Consider the following 7,998-nt stretch of genomic DNA (forward strand, 5'->3'; position numbering starts at 1 on the left):
TCTGGGGATCAAGGACCTTGGAATTCTCTGTCCAAATAACTCTGAACCCACCTTCAGTACCTCAGTACCTGAATCAACTTGTTATAGTCTGTTCTCCTGTGAGAACACATGCACAGACATACGCATTACAAGGCCTGAGCAGAGGCAGCTGTTGGGATAATGGACTCAGACCAGGGCTTTGTCTATAGTGGACATGAGGCTGTTCACAGTATGGAACAGCATTGGGTGTGTGAAAACAACAGAGGGGGACTGGAGACCAGGTCCCAGGGGTCAAGCCTTGCTTTCCCATGGTCTGATGCTTAACTAGAATGTAAGATGTTACAAAGATGGTCAAATTAGGAGGGGAAAGTCTTTTATTCAATAGTCAGTTGGGTTATAACTTAGATATTTGGACGTACGGTACATGGGTCTTCATTTTAACAGTTGCTCCAGGTCAAGGGTAGATTTGATTTGAGGGAAAAAAAAAAAAAAAGCACTGTTTGGTTTTTTGTTTTGTTTTGTTTTGTTTTGTTTTGTTTTTCTGTGTAGAACTCCTCAGGATTCAGGGCATACCTCTCCCAAGTGGAATCACGCAGACTGCTCTAGAAACCTCAGTTTTAGCTGCTCCCCAAGAATATTGCTTATCTTTTGTGGATTTTATTTTATGTAGTCTCAATGACCAGCCAGCCCATCTTAAACTTATTGGCATTTTCGTATGATGGGCAGCAGATTAACAAGCAGAAAATTCTATTTCCATGATTACTTTGCTGAGTCAGAGCTAACAGAAGGAAAGAACCAGAGGGTAGGTAAAAAGCTTGTACGGACACAGGAATACGGAGAGGAGAGGGGTCCAGAGAAAGATGTTACTTTGAGAAGGGAGCACTCTGAGCAGTGAGGGTGACAAAATTGGACACTTACCAAAAATGGCCAGGAAATAGGAGGAGGACTTGGAAGGAAGGATGGGCACCAAAAAGAAAGAAAAAAAGGTACAAAGCTAAACTACATTTCTTTTCCTTCCCTCCTGTTCATTGTTTCAGACGTCTGTAAAAAGAGAACACTTAACTTCTGGTTCCATTTAGCAGCAATTTTGACATTGTGCAGGCCCCTGAACATCACATTTGAGAAATGGGGTCCCCCTCCTTGTCCCAGTTCTACCCTGAGATCCTGAAAAAGGGATGCTATGCCTGCATCCTCTACGGCAGAAAATGCCAGGACATCTCTCATTTCTTTCCTCGCAGAAGGAGGCGCTGACTTAGCTCCAAGGAGAGGGTTATAAACTGTGGCTCCCATAGACCCTGTTCTTTGTCACTCAGATGGAAGGTTGACTAGAGGGTCAAGGGAGGAGAGCCCCGAGTAGGACCTCTGTTTAAAATGAACAAAGGCCTAATTTCAAGATACTTGGGGACCTCTCCTCCAGAAACAAGACAACGTCCAGAGGCTGGCAGTTACTGGAGCAGTCTTGAACTATAGACACTCAATGGAGTTACTCACTGGGGCTCCCGCCCCCATTGAAGTCCTGGGAGCCAATTCCATAGCCCAGCCAAAGGCAAGACTTGGCTGCGTGTGTGATTAATTGCCTTTGTTCCCTCACAAAGAGAGTGTACCCGCAACAATGGGCAGTAGGAGGGGAGTGAAGTGGCCTCAACAGAGAGGCCTCTCTTCCTCCCTCAATTCCAGGGTGTGCCTGAGAGAGAGCTTCTGTGCTTTGCTCCAAAAAAAAGGTATCTTTCCAAGAGGAAATTATAGAGCTCAGAAAGTTAGTCATTAATGTAATGGTCTGAATCTACAATGAGAAAAAGATTGAAGCTGACATGATTTTTATCTTTGATATTATAGCTTCTGAAGTTGAGAAGTAATTACGTATGTTAATATTACATCCATTCGATATTCAGTGAATTTTTTTACAACTCTTTCTTAATTAATCTTCCTTTTCTCCCCCTCTCTGCTCACAGTGCTGGCAAACAGTCCTGAAATTGATCAGGGCTGATGTGAAAAGAATGCAGTGAGGAATCAGAAAGATCTAGGTTTGAATTTAGACGGATGCTTGACTTTAGGCATTTAGTAAATAAATAATACAAATAATAACTAATGCCTTTTGAAAATGCGATGTCATACCAGGCACTATGTAAAGATTTAACACACACATCATTTCACTGAATCCTCACAAAACCTTATGGGAGATGAATTATCCTTATGTCCATTTTAGAGATGAGGAAGCTGAGGTTTGTCGGTGTACATGCTGAGCCCCTGGCTGGAACTGCTTGCACACAGCACACGGGCCTCTGAGGATACCACCATTTCAGCTCTACTTTGGGAGATGGTGGTGAAGGTGAAGGTAGGGTGTGGTGAATTGGGGGTAGAAATAGTAACTGTCACTGCCTCAAATCATACTATTTTCTCCATCACACCCCTTGTGTCTTAACAGGCCGGGGCTACTGCATATCCCAGGCTTCTTCCCTACCTCTAACCCCTAAGGACCCAGTAACAGAAAGCATCAGAAAAGCAATAACAAATCTCTCTCTGCTCTTCCCTCCTCAGCAGAGGCCAGGAGTCCCAGAGAGCGGGAGAGAATTACAAAAGCAAGGAGGCTGCAGCCACTGCCCTTCAGCTTAAAATACAGACACATCAAAGAGACACCATGTGTAAATCACAAAGAACCAGGCCACTGTCCTCACTGTTTCAATTCTCTGGCAAACCTGGGGCTCTGAGATGCCAATTGCTGTATCTCGCATTCCTGGAGGATCTTTGAGTGCCTGCCCTTTGATATTTAACAATAAGAATAGAGTTATGAAGATGGATTAAGATTACATATATACATGATTCCCACTATTGGGCTCAGAAGTCATTTAATATCATCTGTTATCTCTATCATTGTCATTGGGTCTGGAAGCTGAGGAGGATTTGGATGAATGGAGAAGGCGAGTTTCAGGGGGATGGAGCAGAGGAAGTAAAGATTTAGAAGCATAAGCATTTGCTATAGGATACCTATGGTAATTGGCCAATTCACGGATTTAGTTAATTTATCATTTCATCCAACAAATATTTATTGAGCACCTACTATACTCCAGACCCTGTGCTAAGCAATGAACAGGGAGATAAAACAATTGAGAGCCCCACACTCAAAAGGCGTAATCATCTTGGGAAGACAGATATTCACTAAATCCAACAGACAAATTAGTATATGATTCTGAATTGTGAGTGATAAGTGCTGTGAAGGGATCTCACCTGGGTCTATAAGAAAACAAGGGAACAATCTATAATGGGTGTGCATTCAGGTAGGTCAAGGATGACATTCCCGAGCAGGGGTCTTAGGAGCTGAAGCCTGAAGGAAGAGCAGGAGTCCATGAGGCAATGAATTGGGGGAAGAGTGTTCAAGGCCTAGGGAACACCCTGTGCAAAATTGCTAGGTCAGGAAGGATCGGGCCACCGGAGGATGGGGAAGGGACAGGCAGACCTCTGCTTGACCCTCAGCAGGCTCAGACACCAAACAAAACCTATTACCTTTTCCTTACCTTTCCAAGTTCTGCTTCTCACCCTCAGCACCCACCTGTGTCACTCCCCAAGGCTCTGTGGATTTGGTCTTCTCTCCTCTGAAGACAAGCATCTTAAGAGGCTTGTGGTCTTCCACATACTTAGGAGGCCAGACAGAACACAAACTCCCTAAGACATAACGTTGCTTTCTCTACTCACCTTGGATGTATAATTGTAAACTGCAAAAAGCAGTATGCAGGGGGAGTTCCCTTCAGATTTCTGCAGACCCACTGCTGGTCCTCACCCACTGGGCTTGGCACTGGAAAAGGCTTATGTGCATTTGGTATTGATCTTTAGTTGCCAGCACTGACCATTACTGCCTTTTGCTCTCCTTTCTGTGGCTTATTAGAAGAAAGCAGACATGTCCGGTGGACAAAGGAGGCAAATAATGAAAATGTTTCAGTACGTTCTCAACTGCCGATACACAGACAATAGTCACTTTCCACATTATCTATGTATAAACCTGGATTTTCTTTATAAATAATTTGAAGATAATCTCTCTCCCTCTTTCTCTCTCTCTTACTTTTTGGAAAATGCTTTAAGGGGTTAAATAACTCTAAAATCTTTACAATCAATGGGTAGAGGGTCACTTGAGCAACACGGTCTCTTGTGAACAGGCTAGAGAGAAGAAGTTGTAACAGGTGATAGAATGGTGAAGGGTGACTGTTTTGCTTTGCAAGAGCTGGGTGAAAAGTGGCGCAACGGCGGGGGGGCAGCATATGGGGAACCACTAGGGCCACAAACAACTGTCACATCATGACCTTTAACTTTTGACCACGAAAATACCTCCTGAGCATTTCTACTTTTATTGCACAAGAAAAGCTTGAATACACCTAATTTTAAAAGATTTGGGGTGCCTGGGTGGCTCAGTCAGTTAAACACCTGACTTTGGCTCAGGTCATGATGTCGCGGTTCATGGGTTCGAGCCCTGCAAATGGGCCCTGTGCTGACAGCACAGAGTCTGGAGCCCACTTCGAGTTCTGTGTCTCCCGATCCCTCTGCCCCTCAGCTGCTCATGCCCTGTTTCTGTCTCTCTCTCTCTCAAAAATAAACATTAAAAAAAATATTTTTAAGACTTGGGTAATCCAGGAGTAGTGACAATAAAATGTGAAATTATCTCTCTTCCTGCTCCCCTCCCATTAAGCTCACTGCTCACCTGGGAGAATCATGGTCAGTCCCTTTGATGCATGTTCACACCTATATATGTACATACACATGTATGTCATGAATACAAATGTCCCTTTCTCAGTTGAAATATCTGGGAGAGTTTACCAAGTACTTGGAGATCTATCACATGCTTTGTAACAGCAACCTGGAATAGAGGTGTCCCCATAGTGCTCAGTAGATTGCTGGGATCAGACCTGGACAGAGATAAGGACAGAGCCAGGGGCAGAAGGCAGGGCTTTGCCAGTGAATGACGAGAATTCGTGATCTTTCCATTTATTTCCATTTTTATTAGACCAAGCTGTATTAGAATAACATCTCCACTTTAGTATTTGCATATGGTATTCTTTAAACATTTACAACCATGCTACAAAGTAGGGACTGTTATTATTCCCATTTTGTAGATGGTGAAATTGAGGTTCATTTCAGGAATTATGGAACTTGCTGGAAGTCATGCAGCTACTAAGTGATAGAGACATTAGTCTGAGATAAGTCTTTGTATCTCTGATGTCCATGCCTTAACCATGACACTTGATCCCTACTTTATAATCCTTTCCACATCATGGAGGCTTTTTAAAATGTGAATTTTAATTTTGGTCCCCAAAGACTATTTCAAGTAGGTGGACCAGGTCTGTCTAGAGCCACAAACCTGACTGGTTTACTCCCTTGCCTGCAAGGCCCACAATCCTATGCATTCTGCAAACTCTGAGAACTCACACAGCTGCCCTTATGGCCCCCTGCCCCTGGTGACTCCTCAGGGAGATGTCCAGCCAGCCAACAAGCACCAGACAGGCAGATTCATTGTTGGGAAAGGTGATCTGAGATGAGGTGGTGGCAGTCAGTGTGTGGATGAGGAGGTAATGCACCCACCAAATGCAGTTATTGGAAACTGCACTCATTAGAATGCTGTAATTGGTTCCCGCAGGGCATTCAAGGTTAGTGACACAGGAGAAAAAGAGGAGGGGCTGCGTGTGTGTGTGTGTGTGTGTGTGTGTGGGCGGGGGGGTGTGGTGTACTGTATGGATTTTGTTTTCTTTTTTACCTTTTCTCCTCCAGGAGGGAATTTCAACCTGCCTACCTCACTTCAGGCTCTGCGTTTGGCAGATGTGAGGTCTTCTGAGACCGGCAATCACCACCTTGCCCAGTTCTGTGTCCCTCTTTCTCTCATCCACCCTTCATCAGGAGCCTGCCTGTGAGTCTCATCCCACCTTTTTGGCCAGATAAGAAAGCTACTGATTAGCAAATTTACAGAAAGGGGTTGGAACTTGGTATGACACTCCTCACAGACTGAATGAGGCAGATAGGATTTTTCAAAGAACCTCACGTGAAAGGCAAGGCTTGGCCCCAAGTCATATGACCCAAATGGGGGATCTGCAGGTATCAGTGAAATGGCAGGCCATCAGCTAGATAATAGATAACACTTTGTGCCACCCACATATAAAGCTAGACATTGCCATCAGGGTGCCAGAATGTTCCCACTTACTTCTGGGGTGAAGAAAGGAGGGGCGGTATCGTCTCACCCTTAGGGTTGGATTCTTTTTTCGAACAACCATACTATTAGTAGGTCAACACAAAAGGTGATCTCCTGATACTAAATTTAGCACTCCCAGTATGTCCAAACCTGCCTTTCTGAAAAACTTGATAGAGGGGATTATGATTTCTATACTCAGAAGCCAGGAAATTTCTGAGGAGCTGAAAATGTTCTACCTCTTGATCTGAGTGTGATTCCATGGTTTTAAGCACAGTACAATTCATCAAGTCATACACTTAAGATCAGTGCATGTTACATTTCTTATATGTCTCACCTTACAAAGTAAAAAATAAATATTAGTCCACTGCCAAAAACATGAGTTCTCAAAATGTTATCTGTACACCAAATTTTCCTGAAACCCTCTCTATTCGCCTACATCCTCTCGCTACCTAGCCAAATCCTGGGCTTTTATTAAGGGCCAGGTGAAGATAAGCTTTCTAAAGAAAACCTAACCTTGGTTGCCCAAACCACATTGATTCATGTTTTCTCTTTATGGACCTACTATCAGAACTGGGGACACGTCCAAGCTTATGGGATCTGAGGTTTACACAATATGGGGATTTCTTTATAAAATAAAAATTACAAACTTATGAATACAAATTAAATTACAAAATTTAGTTACAAAAAAGGAGACTAGAGATTTCAGGTCCCTTTTCCCCTGTGAGCTCTTTACACAATTTACCATCAGTGTTCATATAATAAAGCTACCTGCTTGCAACTCAGGTTGAGCTCTGTGTCTAGAACTCTCATCACCTCCTGACCACCCCCGGAATGCGTACGGGGCAGGCAAGTGAGAGGAACTCTCTGAAGCCCAGGCTTCATCACTTTGCAGTAAATCTGGTCCAGGTCAGCGCATACATGTGAACATTTCACTTCAGCCTAGTCTGAGTAGAAACTTTGTTTCCTGCACACATGGTCAGCCTCCCTGGGTGGACTATAAAATCCTTCAGGGCAAAACCACAGTTTCACATTGTTTTCAAGACTCTCACACTGCACACGCCAGTGCCTTTTCTAGGAAGGGCTCGCCATACTGTTGAAATATTTTCTAGGAAGGGCTCACCATACTGTTGAAATATCGTTTGGGAGAGGGGAAAGGGACTCCCAAAGACAGGTGGTAGTGATAATGGGGAATGATAAGTCATTAGTTGGATTAAGTGGATTCTTTCCATGCTCCCACTATCCAGGTCCTGAATATTCGCCCAGCCCTACACTGAGCCAAACATCTTTTAAAAATTGGCTTGAGTGAAAATTAACCTCAGGCCATATGGAAAGTAAGAGATGGTCTGGCTTGGCTCAGACAGGTAAAGTCATTTCTCTAGGCTGCCTGCACTTCTGCACGACATGAAGGATTCTACAGAGGAGAAGAAAGAAAAAAGAAAATAATGGAGAGAGAGAGAGAGAGAGAGAGAGAGAGAGAGAGAGAAGGAAGAGAAAGAGGGAGAAAGAAGATGAGAAAGAAAGGAAGGGTCTTGTAAAAACAAAAAAGTAGGAGATTAATGGAAAAAGAATACTTAATAAAGCTCTCTTGGGCTCACACTGTCTTTTTTTCTTTCTTCCTTTTTTTTTTTTCTTTTTTGAGGCTGCTGTATTAAATTAAAGTCATACATAGGTTTCAAAGGAAATCACATTTCTGCAGTCTGGTGAACCCACCTGACAATGCACGCTAACAGAATTGTAAATGTAAAGGGTAATGCTTGTCAGTGGCTGACAGTTCTAAATGGCCTTTTAGTTCAGTACGCAGAGCTGTCATAAAAAAACATAAAAATGCATATGCAGACAGCTGAAACTGCTAT

General features: G+C 43.4%; 1 long non-coding RNA gene across 1 annotated transcript; it reads left to right on the top strand.

Moving 5' to 3' along the window:
- The first annotated feature begins 1,652 nt into the window (after positions 1 to 1,652).
- On the top strand, positions 1,653 to 7,623 carry LOC122225302. Its single transcript, XR_006205192.1, has 4 exons — positions 1,653 to 1,700; positions 2,186 to 2,314; positions 5,731 to 5,866; positions 7,390 to 7,623. It is a non-coding gene; the product is annotated as an uncharacterized LOC122225302 (long non-coding RNA).
- Positions 7,624 to 7,998: the final 375 nt, after the last annotated feature.

This window comes from Panthera leo, chromosome A1 (assembly GCF_018350215.1).
Source record: "Panthera leo isolate Ple1 chromosome A1, P.leo_Ple1_pat1.1, whole genome shotgun sequence".
Classification (NCBI taxonomy): domain Eukaryota; kingdom Metazoa; phylum Chordata; class Mammalia; order Carnivora; family Felidae; genus Panthera; species Panthera leo.